Source organism: Oryctolagus cuniculus, chromosome 12 (genome assembly GCF_964237555.1).
Source record: "Oryctolagus cuniculus chromosome 12, mOryCun1.1, whole genome shotgun sequence".
In the NCBI taxonomy this organism is placed as follows: Eukaryota; Metazoa; Chordata; class Mammalia; order Lagomorpha; family Leporidae; genus Oryctolagus; species Oryctolagus cuniculus.
Window position 1 is genome coordinate 116029949 of NC_091443.1, and position 12748 is coordinate 116042696.

Genomic DNA, 12748 nt, shown 5'->3' on the forward strand with positions numbered 1-12748 from the left:
TAGAATTAAGAAAATTTTCAAGATGTAAGATCAATACACAAAAAGCCAGTGTCATTCTTAAACATGAACAATTCTCTGCCTGAGAAAGAACTGTAAGATTAGGCCCATTCACAGTAGCAAAAAAAAAAAACAAAAGCAAAAAAACCTTGGGATAAATTTAATCAAGAATGTGAAAGATCTCTACAATGAAAATTATAAAACCTTAATTAAAGAAACAAAAGACATAAAAATGGGAAAAATCTCTCATGTTCATAGAACAGAAAAAGTAATATCATCAAAATGTCCATACTACCCCAAGTAATTGATTGAGTCAAAGCAATCCTAATCAAAATACCAAGGACATTCTTCACGATTATAGAAAAAACTGATTTTAAAGTTCATATGGAAAAAAAGAAGACCCCAATTACTCAATTTTAAGCAGAAATGAAACTGGAGGCATCAGAATACCAGATTCCAAGACATAGTTGAGGTCTGCTGTAATCAAAACAGCCTAGTACTGGAACAAAAATAGACATTTAAACAAATGGGACAGAATAGAACCCCCAGAAATGAACACACACATTGACAACCAACTAACATTTGACAAATGAGCTAAAATCACTCCCTAGATGCAAATATTTTGGAAGACAAATGAGGAAGCTATTTTGGAGAAGAGTTTTCTGTTGAGAACAATACTACTGACAGGTTATATTAAATGACATTGAAGAAATGACCTCTAATTTTATAAAAATAACTGTCAACCTGGAGAGAACAAATTTTGAATGGTCAGGGGAGTGGAAATTACTGGAATGAGTTAAGGAGTAAAGGAAAAGGATATTTGAGACAATGCGTAAAGACAGTCCTTTCACAGTCATTATTGCTGAGTGATGTAATCATACACAATCTAATTTTACTTTATCTGAGTTTTCTAATCCTTAAATAACAGTTACAAATTATATTGGCAATACTTCAAAGCTTTTAAACGATGAAATGAATATATAGCAGTAACAGGCAGATCAAGGTACTAATTGATACACATCTAAAGCTAAAGAATAAAATGACTTCTTCAAAATTCCCAAATATATATTATGTATACTATTTATCATCTTGCTTAAATTTGTAGATACCATAAAATGTTTGAAATTCTTAAAGACTTGGTAATTCTACCCTAGTCAAATATAAAATTTCTTAATCATATTTAAATTTTGAATTACCTAAAAAATAAAAGAAAAAAAGCAGAAAGAAACCTTATTTTGTAATTAAAGATTTGAAAGTTTTATTTGAAGTTCCACTTGAAAAATGTGGTGTGGCACACATTGGTATCCATAAAATGGGTAATAACATGCATGCAAGATATTCTGAAAAAAACAAGATTCACCTCTTTTTGTAAATAAAGATTCATTGGAAATCAACCACATCTATTTACTTAAATCCCTTTAACTCAGGAACCTCATAGTGCAAATGTTCTCAGATGTTGTCACAGGCTTGTTCTAGCTTTACTTGCAGCTTTGGATAGAGAATTATAATTCATTTTTTAAAATATTTTATTTATTTGAGAGTTAGAGTTACAGACAGTGAGAAGGAGAAACAGAGAGAAAAGGTCTTCCATCCACTGGTTCACCCCCTAGATGGCCACTGCAGCTGGAGCTGTGCCGATCTGAAGCCAGGAGCCAGGAGCTTCCTCTGGTCTGCCAATGGGTGCGGGGACCCAAGGACTTGGGCCATCTTCTACTGTTTTCCCAGGCCACAGCAGAGAGCTGGATAGGAAGTGGAGCAGCCGAGACCTGAATCGGCACCCATATGGGATGCTGGCGCTTCAGGCCAGGGCATTAACCCACTGCACCACAGCGCTGGCCCAAGAATTATAATTCTTAAAAACATAGAGCTGCTGAAAACCCAATGAGAGCATTTCAGGCATGGAAAGCAAAGACACTGTGGCAAAAAAAAAAAATCTACATGAAGAATCTCTGTGAGTGAGATCCCAGTAGAAAGAAGGGGCCATCAAAGAAGGATGTACTTTTCTCTTAAGGGAGGAGAGAACTTCCACTTTGCTTATGGCCTTGTCTAAATACTGATGGAGTTTGTGGACTCAAAATGCTTCCATAGCCTTGGCAGCGCATGACAAGAGCCTCAGGTGATCACTGACATCATAAATAAGAGTGTCAATTGTTCAATCAACAACAGGAGTCACTGTGCACTTGCTCCACATGTAGAACCTCTGTCCTTAATGAATTGTACTATGAGAATTAATAGTAAAACTTGTCTTCAAACATTACTTTGTACTTTGTGTGTCTGTGTGGGTGCAAACTGTTGAAATTTTACTTAGTATGAAGTTGATCTTCTGTATATAAAGATAATTAAAAATTAATCTTAATGATGAATGGGATGGGAGAGGCAGTAGGAGGTGGGATGACCTAGGGTTGGGAGGGTGGGTATGGGGGGAAAAATTGCTATATTCCAAAAGTTGTACCTATGAAATTTATATTTCTTAAATAAAAGCTTTCTTAAAAAATAAAGATATAGTGTGTGTTCCCTAAGAAGCTAAAAGGGCCTGATATCTTTCAGACTAACCTTAGCATTTAAAGCTTTGACTTTGAAATTGAATGATGACTACATGTGCTTGAAGATCCTCCCTCTTAGTTCCTTTTCAGTACATGTGGCTCAGGTAATCCTTGAGTGGGAAAAGAGAGTTTTAAATTCTAACTTTTTCAAGTTGGATTGTGGAATTGAGGGTTGCCACTGATCTGAAAATAACTGCAGTGCAGCTGTCATCCTACCACTGATTGTTCGGTACCAGTCAAATCCTGCACTTGGAGACTGCATGTATCCAACGTTCTCTCTTTGTGTATCTATTCCTTTGGGTATGTGCAGCCATATCTGTCCATCTTTTTTTAAAGATTGGTTTACTTACTTAACTGAAAGGCAGAGTTACAAAGAGGGAGGGGGTAGAAAAAGAGACAGAGATCTTAAATTAAAAAAAAATACAGCCCCAATGAAATAGATCCACTATGGCCTTTTTTATGAAATGCATTTCTCATTCTCATAAGCTCCATATTTCTCAAGATTTTTACAACTGTTAACCTGTTTCTATTTTCATAGTATAAAAATCATTGGTGTTCATTATTTTCTTTGCTTGAGTTCAGATCCAAATACTTGAAGAAAGAAACTATTATGGCAAATTAGGTACAGTTTTTATGCTTGAGAGATTTCAGTATGCTGTGTATATTCAAACTGTTACAGCTTCATGCCTCCTGCTTCTGAAGCAGTGTATGGTGACTGTTTGAGGGAGACTGGAATGCATTTACATGTGTATTTTAATATAAATATGTAACTTCCTTTACACTCTATGTTGCTAAGTCATGATTCCCATGTGTTGTTATTAATAATGGGCCTTGTAATCTTTAAACCATTTGCAAATAATAAATATGTACTGCTGCATATTAGTAATATTTACTTTTCCTATATTTACTTCTCTTTTGTAAAGACTATTTTACATTCTTATGTAATATTTGATGCATACAAAAGAATATAATTGATACGCTGAGATATAAAACACAATAAACTAGCACTCCAAATCACTTAAGATTGGCACTGTATTTGTTTTTGGCAAGTGCTTGTTCTTTTATTATATATATAATAAAATAAATATTACAAAATATATTAATATAATAATATAATGAATATAATATAATTCTATAAATATAATAAAATATATTATATATATAAAACCTTGTACATTTGGGAAAAAATTCCTTAAATGACATCTGATTTCCTGTTTATTCTACTTTACTGAGCTGGCATTGAAAGGGATCTCAGCATTTATTCAATCCTCCCATTACTGGCACTTGTGAAGAGCATTGTGGTTATAAAATGAAAGCAGCATTCCCACCTGAAAACATAAAATGTTGCAAAAAAGGAATCTTTTCTGTAATGGAAACAAATCTGGGAGACATCTGCTGGAAAGGAATGAAAAGCACAAGTGAGCTCCACCTCTTACTGAACTGGGCAGGTTTTGCTATTGAGTTCCTCAGTTTTCATGAGCTTACAGTGTCAGCAGCAAATGATAACATCAGTCACAACACACATTTTATATTATATGAATTCATGGTTGAAAGAACTCTCTACAAAACTTTTGTCAAAATATTGTGGTTTCTACCAAAATTAAGCATCTAAAAATGAAACCATCTAAACCTTGAATTATGTATTTAAAATAAATACTCAGGTGAATTTTTACAAACAGCATTTCAGTTACTCTGGGTAAATACAGTAAATCTCTATAATTCCATAGCATCTGGTTTCAGAGTCAACACAAAGTCAGAAAATTAAGCTGCCATGTACACAATATTGAATCCATTCAAGAAACCAGGGCTGCTTGCTATGAGGCAAGTGGTGGGAGCAAGCCAGGAGTGGGGGCAGGGACACATCAGCACCCTGTCCTGCAGCACAGACTTTGGCACCTGGGGAAATCTGGCAGAGCCTGGCAAGATGAGGCACCCTCAGCCTCCAGGACCTGCTTGGAAGCTGAGATACCTTGGCCAGCCCCAGAGTCCTCGGGTCTAATCTCAGAGCTGGACCCCATTGCTGATCTTGATGCCTTCAGTTCCAGCATCTAAGGCAGCCCACAAGGTGGCCAATGGTCCAGGTGACTTCCTGTGCCCCCATGCCAACCCACTTCCCAAAGCCAATGCACCACAAGAAGATAAAAAGATAAAAGTTATTTTAAAATGGGCAGTTTTGAGAACACGTGCAAAGTCACAGCACCATTAAATCACAAACAGATTTAGGTTTTCTCATTGTTTCTCAGTCCTACCTTTCCTCTCTGCTCCCATGACTGCATATTTTGCTGCTATTCTGATGGGGAAAAATGCAAAATGCCTGTTTTCTCTTTTGTGGTTTGAAGAGTTATTTAGGGCTGGCGCTGTGGCTCACTAGGCTAATCCTCCACCTTGCAGCACAGGCACACCAGATTCTAGTCCCGGTCGGGGCACTGGATTCTGTCCTGGTTGGCCCTCTTCCAGGCCAGCTCTCTGCTGTGGCCCTGGAATGCAGTGGAGGATGGCCCAAGTCCTTGGGCCCTGCACCCCATGGGAGACCAGGAGAAGCACCTGGCTCCTGCCATCGGATCAGCGTGGTGCACTGGCTGCAGCGCACCAGCCACAGCGGCCATTGGAGGGTGAACCAATGGTAAAAGGAAGACCTTTCTCTCTCTCTCTCTCACTATCCACTCTGCCTGTCAAAAAAAAAAGTTATTTAGAGCTGGACTTGGGATCAAATTCAAGGTTTTCTTTTTCTGTGGAGTGTTTTAGCCATTACATCTAAATGCTTGACTGTGAGCATCACTTTTCCAGGCCTCCCTGAGAGGGTGCAGTTTATTTTCACAAGCACTACTCAGATATTATCTTTCATCATAGAGCACATCCACTGTTGGCATTCAGCTCATTTTTTTATCTGTAGACAATAAAATTCATTTGATCTGCCTTCTATTTTTCCACTTAATATGTTTCAAATGATACATTTTCAGCATTTTGTTTGCTTTCCTCCTGTACAAATTTTACACTAGGACTGGAGGGCCAATCCATGGCAGTTATTCATAAAGCCTCTATTAGACTTCAATAACTGACTGATGTTTTCTGAATTTTTTTGCCAAGTTGCAGTTTTTCCTCATCCTAAACCACAAGCCTTCCCATATGTATCACCACAGTGACACCTAGAAGTTTAACAACAATTTGCTTGAAAATGGGGTGTTTTCAGAATTGGTGACTAAGGATGGCACCATTCAAACACAAAAGGGCTTGGGCTCTCTTTCTGTTTCTCTGACCATTTCAGTTACTCAAGTGTATATAAACCCTGACAGTTCATGTGAATGCAAATTCTGCCATTTAGGGTTAGAAGTAAGTGTAGGGCTAGATATAGGATGAGTGTTAGGGTTAGTATTGGGACTAGGATGAGAGCTAGGATTGGTGTTAAGGTTTAGAATGAGTGCTATTATTAAGGCTATTGTTAGGGTTGGGGTTAGGGTAAGATTTAGAGCTAGGTTTATGTTTAGTGTCAGTGTTAGTATTAGGCTTACGGCAAGAGTCGGGGCTAGTTTTAGGATTAGGGTTCTGTTAAGTTTAGGCTTAGGTCTAGGTTAGATTAAAAGCCATGGTTAGGGTTATGGTTAGGGCTACACATAGAGTTATGTTTAGCTTTAGGGTTAGAATAAGGATTAGGTCTAGGACTAGTGTTATATTTAGGATTAGATTTGTGATTAGAGTTATAGATAGGGTTAAGACTATTGTTAGGCCTAGGGATAGAGCTAGGATTAGGGATAAGTTTAGGTGTAGGGCTAGGGATAGAGTTAGAGCTGTGGTTTTATATACATTATATATATATAAAATATATTTTTATATATGGTTATAAATATATATGGTTATATATCTATATATAATATATAGAGAGAGCTGTGGTTATATATAATATACAGTTATAGTTGAAGTTAGGGTCATCATCACTAGGATGAAGCTTAGTCTTTGGTTAGCATGATGGTTAGTTTAAGGCTGGTGTTAGATATAGCATTAAAATTAGCTTCAGGACTATGTTCAAGTTCACACTGAAGGCTAGTTTGTTTTAGGGTTAGGCCTAAGCAGAAGGATAGGATTAGTGTTGGGGAGAGATTTAAAATTAGTTTAAGATTAGGGTTATATTTAGTTCTATGGTAAATTTTAGAGTTAGAGCCAGAGTTAGGAATATGGTTAGAGCTCGTGTGATAGTTAAAGTTAGGACTATGGATAGGTTTTAGGCCAGGGTTAGGGTTAGGGTTAGGGTTAGGGTTAAGGCAGGGTTAGGTTTAAGTTTTGGTATTAGTGTTAGGGTTAGAGTTGGGGCTCATATTAGGATTAAGGTTGATACTTGAGTTATTAAGGCTAAAGTTAGGGATAGGATTAGAGTTTAGATTGGGTTAAAGCACCATGTTGGGATACAGTTAGGATTTTGGCTAAGTATAGAGTTAAGGTAAGGTTATGGTTAAGATGAGGGCCAAATTTAGGGTTAATGCTTTGTCTAGCGATAGACCTAGTATTAGGCTTCAGAATTGGTTTAGATCTAGGATTAGGTTTAGGGTTAGGGTTAGGACTAAGGCTAGGGCTAGGGCCAGGGTAAGGATTAGGGCTTGGACTAATGTTATTAATTTGGTTTATTTTTATAAAATGAAAAGCAATAAAGACATAGTAATATGAATAGCAATCATATTTTTAAAAATTCCTCCTAATAAATATCATGTTGATTCTAAAACTGAGGTGAAAGACTGGAATTTAGGTGGATCTACAGAACTGGACACAGAGACAGACCATATCATCCCAAACTGGCTACTGCCTAAAAATTGGTGTTCAATTCCAAGTTTTAAAGGACATTTTAAAACTAACCAATGGCAGAGACATCTAGGTTAACATATCCCAACTATTATTAAACTAAGGAGAGAATTACTTGGTTACTTCCCAAGAATCTTTAGTAAACTGATTTTAGTTGATCTTTCTTAATATTTGCTCTTCATTATGGTAGTTCAGTTATTTCCTTATGAACTATACAACATTTGTTGAACCAGATAAACTAGAAAAGATAATATAAGGGCAGTTCAAAAGGTTTGCAGAAAATGGAGTTAAAAGTTGTTTATTTTGTGAATGTTTTAATCTATGCAGTTTTCTCAAAATAAACATTTCCATGAACTTTTTGAAGCATCCTCATACATCTTAAGATACTCTTCCAGAATGATACATCAACTCCACTGACTCATGTTATATATCCACATGAGTGGAGATGCAATCTGTAGGTTGTATCATCTTGATGTTTCTGTATGCCTTATACCACACAAAGAAGATCCCTGTCTGTCTCTGACAAGATAATATTAATCTTATTCTCCAAGTGGGCACCCAGAATATCACAAAGGTCAGAAAGAAAGCCTCATTCAGTGTTACTGTGTTCACAGAGGATGGCATTTATTCCTTAGGAAGTAGCATCCAGACCATCATAATGGGACATCCCACCCGTGAAGTACAGGTCTGCTTCCACATCCTGCAGGATGCTGCTCCCAGAACCAGCACACAGAGCCACAGCTTTGACTCACGATGCTAAGGTCCTTCCTACCCCAAGAGCTAATATGAGTTAGTTTGAGGTGTCTTTTGATTCGCTCAATCATGGTTGCCAGGGCAACAGATTCATCCAGGGTGCATGATCGACCTATTCCAGTATGTAGAGCAAAGGCTTCTGCAGTGACACAATTTCAGTTCTCTGGTAAAGTTATCTGTTTTGAGAGAGCTGAGCCACCGCCTGTATCAAAGACTTCTCAGTACAATTCAGGCTGATCCTTGTTTTTCTCCTCATCAATCCTAGCAGAAAAAGAAGTGACAGGAGCACCTTCAACTTCTCTCACTGCAGACACAACTTTGTCCATATCTTGGGTATGCTTAATTTTGAATTGCACTCAGTGGTTCCCTCTATAGGATAGCCATGAGCTTTGGAAGGATATATATGCCTGGATGTGCAGGCTCCAAGCCCTTTGGAAAACCAGTTTTTCAATCCCTGGGGTGCAGCATCATAGGCTGTGTGAAGAGAGTAGATGCCAACTCTGTTCTCCAAAGCCCAGAACACTGGGCGCTCCTTTCAGGACATCCAGGTAATATGCTTTATGTGTAGGAAGATAGGTGGAAGGCAGGAAAAGATGAGATCTGCCTTCTTATGCAGAGCCTCCTCCATCACCTTCTCAGTCAAGTCATTGGTCAGGAAGAGTGTATTTATAGTTTGTGGTGGACTTGGTTCCACCAGCAATCCAACATTGTCCCAACTCTCAGCAGAAGACAGGGATGCAAAGTCCTTCAAGGAGGAAATGAGAGTCTTCAGACCCATGAAGGAACAGGAAGAATTGCAGTTCAGAGATTACATAAGCCAGACTGTCATGGGGACCAGGTGTAAGCAAGATGACAACATACAGCAATTTTTGGACAAAACTCAATTTGAGTCCAGGTACATCTCCATAGCCTTTAATATGTCTTTTTACATTGGCTTTTGTTTTCTAAACATCATTTTTCAAGTTGTATATTTGGATTGCAGAACAGTTTGTAAGATGAATTTTTAACGTGCATTGCTAAAAATGTTCTGAGTGAAGCTAATTGTCAACTTTATTAAGAAGGATTGCTTTCTGTCCACCTAGTGTAAAAATAAAATCAAGTAATGAAAAAAATGAGTTTACAAATTTAAAGGCAAAGAAACAGAAAGATCTGAAATTAGACCTGATAGAAAATGAGGAGTCCAACAAAAATCCCATTATGTTGATTTAAGACATGGCTGGCCTGTACTAATACCATATACAAATAAAAAAGAAGAATGAATGCTGCAGGTTTCATTTGAGATTCATCAAATGTGAGGTATTATTTGAACAGCTGCAAAGAAGCATTCAAGATGGAGAAGGAACTATAGTCTAAAGGTCATGGAAGACGTTCATACTGGAAAGAGAAGTGTCTGATTACAGATGGCAAAATCAGTCAGGCAGAATCAGAGATTGGGATGAATGGGAGATTAGAGGGAATACCTAGATGGGTAATGTTAAGGAGAACGCAGATGGCTTCAGAAGGAAAATACAAGAAACCAACAGTAGAGTTATGATAGAAACAGAGAGGAATTACCAGGGGAAAATCATATATAGTACTCTCAAATATGACAAAGAAAAACATTTAAATGGGCATTATGCTTTTAGTGTAGTTGTTATGATGCCTATTTTTTTTTTTTTGACAGGCAGAGTTAGACAGTGAGAGAGAGAGAGACAGAGAGAAAGGTCTTCCTCCCATTGGTTCACCCCCAAATGGCCACTACGGCTGTCGCACTGTGCCAATCTGAAGCCAGGAGCTAGGTGCTTCCTCCTGGTCTCCCATGTGGGTACAGGGGCCCAAGCACTTGAGCCATCATCCACTGCCTTCCCAGGCCACAGCAGAGAGCTGGACTGGAAGAGGAGCAACCGGGACAGAACTGGCACCCCAACCAGGACTAGAACCTAGAGTACTGGTGCCGCAGGCTGAGGATTAGCCTAGTGAGCCACAGCACCAGCCTATGATGCCTATTAAGATACCCTAGTTCTACTTTAGAGTGCCTGGATATGACTTCCAGAATCAATTAACTAGGCTTCTATCACACCTCTGAGAGACTGGGACAACATTTCTGGCTCTTGTATTCAGTCTTGGCCCAGGTCTGGCTGCTGTGAGTGTTGAGGAATGAATTAATGCAAAAAAGTGTTCTCTCTACCTATATGTCTCATTCTTCCTAGCTCCCTTTCTCTTGAAGATAAAAATATTTTTTAGACATGACAAAAGATTCAATCAATGCAATGATTAGAGAATAGACTTTGGCTCTGACTATAATTTATGTTACTGGTAAGGGTTTCAGGGCTTCGATTAAGACTAATTTGAGTAGGTTAAAATTCAAATGTATAATAGAATGATTTGCCTGAAAATATAACATTTAAAAGTGTCTGTGCAACCTACATTAATAGACTGAGAGAAATGAATGGAGAATTATTTAAGGCCACACAATAGATTCTGTCCTCCACACATTCCTGGTCTTATCTATATATAAGTACAGGCTCCAAAAAGCTCTCAAAGATCATACTGTTTTAGCAATTCCAAAATAACCTAAATAACCTGTTTATGCTTTTTTTTTTAAATTTGACAAGTAGAGTTAGATAGTGAGAGAGAGGTCTTCCTTCTGTTTGTTGGTTAAGCCCCCAAACGGCAGCTACGGACAGCACTGTGCTGATCTGAAACCAGGAGCCAGCTGATTCCTCCTGGTCTCCCATGCAGGTGCAGGGGCCCAAGCACTTGGGCCACCCTCCACTGCCTTCCTGGGCCACAGCAGAAAGCTGGACTGGAAGAGAAGAAACCAAGACTAGAACCCATATGGGTTCTAGTGCCCATATGAGATACTGGCACCACAGGTGGAGGATTAACCAACTAAGCCATCCCTGTTTATGTTTTAACACTAGGTAATTCTTGGCTCTGCAGCATATTGAGTGTTTATTTCCAGCCTTGAACTAAAACACTATGCACAACATCATCTTTATGACTCATAAAGGTTCTGTTTCAGAATACATCTCATAGGTATTTAGCAAATTTCCTCTTAATATTTAATTTGAAATGTAACAAATATGTCTTTTTGCTATAGCATCAGAAAGACAAGAGACTGTCTAAAGCCATACAACCCTGAACCTCCCACCCCCAATCTCATCTGATCTTGGAAACTAAGATGGGTCAGGCCTGGTTAGTGCATGGATGGGAGAAAGACAAGATACTAATTTGCTCTCAGCTTACATGGCTCTATTGTCTTATAACCATGCCAACTTTATCTTGTTCATGTGCATTCTCTAAGGATGAATGTTGTGTTTGCCTTTCTATTTTAATTAACAAATTTTCATAAAGGTCCTAAAGCACAATGTAAAATGAGCTGAGGAATGATGAAGTAAGCAAGTTACTGAGATATATTAATTTCTCTGGTCTTAGAAACATGTAGACATGTAGAAGTCAATAGATCTATACCTGGAAGAGAAAATGAAAGAAGGTGGTAGTGAGAGAACTGGTCAGGATTGTACCTACATTCTACTGTGCAAAACAAGATTATGATAGAAATGTATACAGAATAACAGATATATAAGCTGGAAGAACAAAAACAATAAACCTTCCTCTGCAAGAATAGTGTTTTACCCATGATTACAGGCTGGAAAGACATTCTTGAAAGAGCACTCACAATTTATTAATTGGTAAAGATTAAACACAACTTAGTTTCATGAAGACATTCATTTGCTACTGATTTTTTAAAAAATTTAAGTTAGTAAAGATAATATAATTTTAAGAATTATTACCCAAATTAATTACAGAATTTCAAAGAAAGATCATGTGTCACTAACTACTGAACAATGAAAAAATAAATCAATGATATTAACCATGTTCCTCTTAATACAGGTATCCCCTTGGGATGCCATGTTAGCATGTTTCAATAGAGTATCTCCAGATTTTATATACCTAAAATTCCATAAAAAGCATGCATGTTGGAGGAGTCCAAGATGGTGGAATAGGGAAGTGCATATACTAGTGGTAACTAGTTTCAAAAAATGTTGGAAGTACATTATTGGGGAAGAGTTAGAGAAAACTGTGGTGGAAATTCTACAGGAGAGAACGCCATGGATCAGTGTGGAAGATGCAGACATGCAGCATGAACACAGACACAACATGATGCCAGCAGCCAAAGGAGAAAGCACCAGCTTTGGAGAGTGAGGTGAGATCAGACTGCAGCAACCCATACCACTGGTGATACAGACAGAGGGAGACTTTGACGTGAGCCTGGCCTGGAGCTCTGAGGGGGAAAGTGTACCCACTGACCCAGTAAAAAAACAAGGGGGGGCATATTTCTCTCACTACATTCACTAAGCAATGGTGCCCAATATCAGTTGAGAGAAGGTGGACACCATTTTGGACAGAAACAGAAGATGCAGAAGTTCTTGTGCACGTGCTCAGCACCTGGCTGAGACAAGATGCCATCTACTACCAGTACCAGTGGCAGCAGCTTGAATGCATGCAACTTGCAACTGGTGGGGAGAAGGAAGCATTTGGTTGGTGGCTATTGTGCATGTGTGAGATCCAGAGATTCTAACAGAAGGAAAACTCCATGTTTCCCACTGACTTTGAGTCTGGCTGGGCAAATTGACTAGAGTCTGTGCACCCACATACTACTGAGGTCCCCCCAATCTCTCAAC

The 12748-nt window shown here is 38.3% G+C and overlaps 1 pseudogene; it reads right to left on the reverse strand.

The window, feature by feature from the left end:
• Positions 1–7804: 7804 nt before the first annotated feature.
• On the reverse strand, positions 7805–8940 carry LOC100349898 (NIF3-like protein 1 pseudogene; annotated as a pseudogene).
• Positions 8941–12748: the final 3808 nt, after the last annotated feature.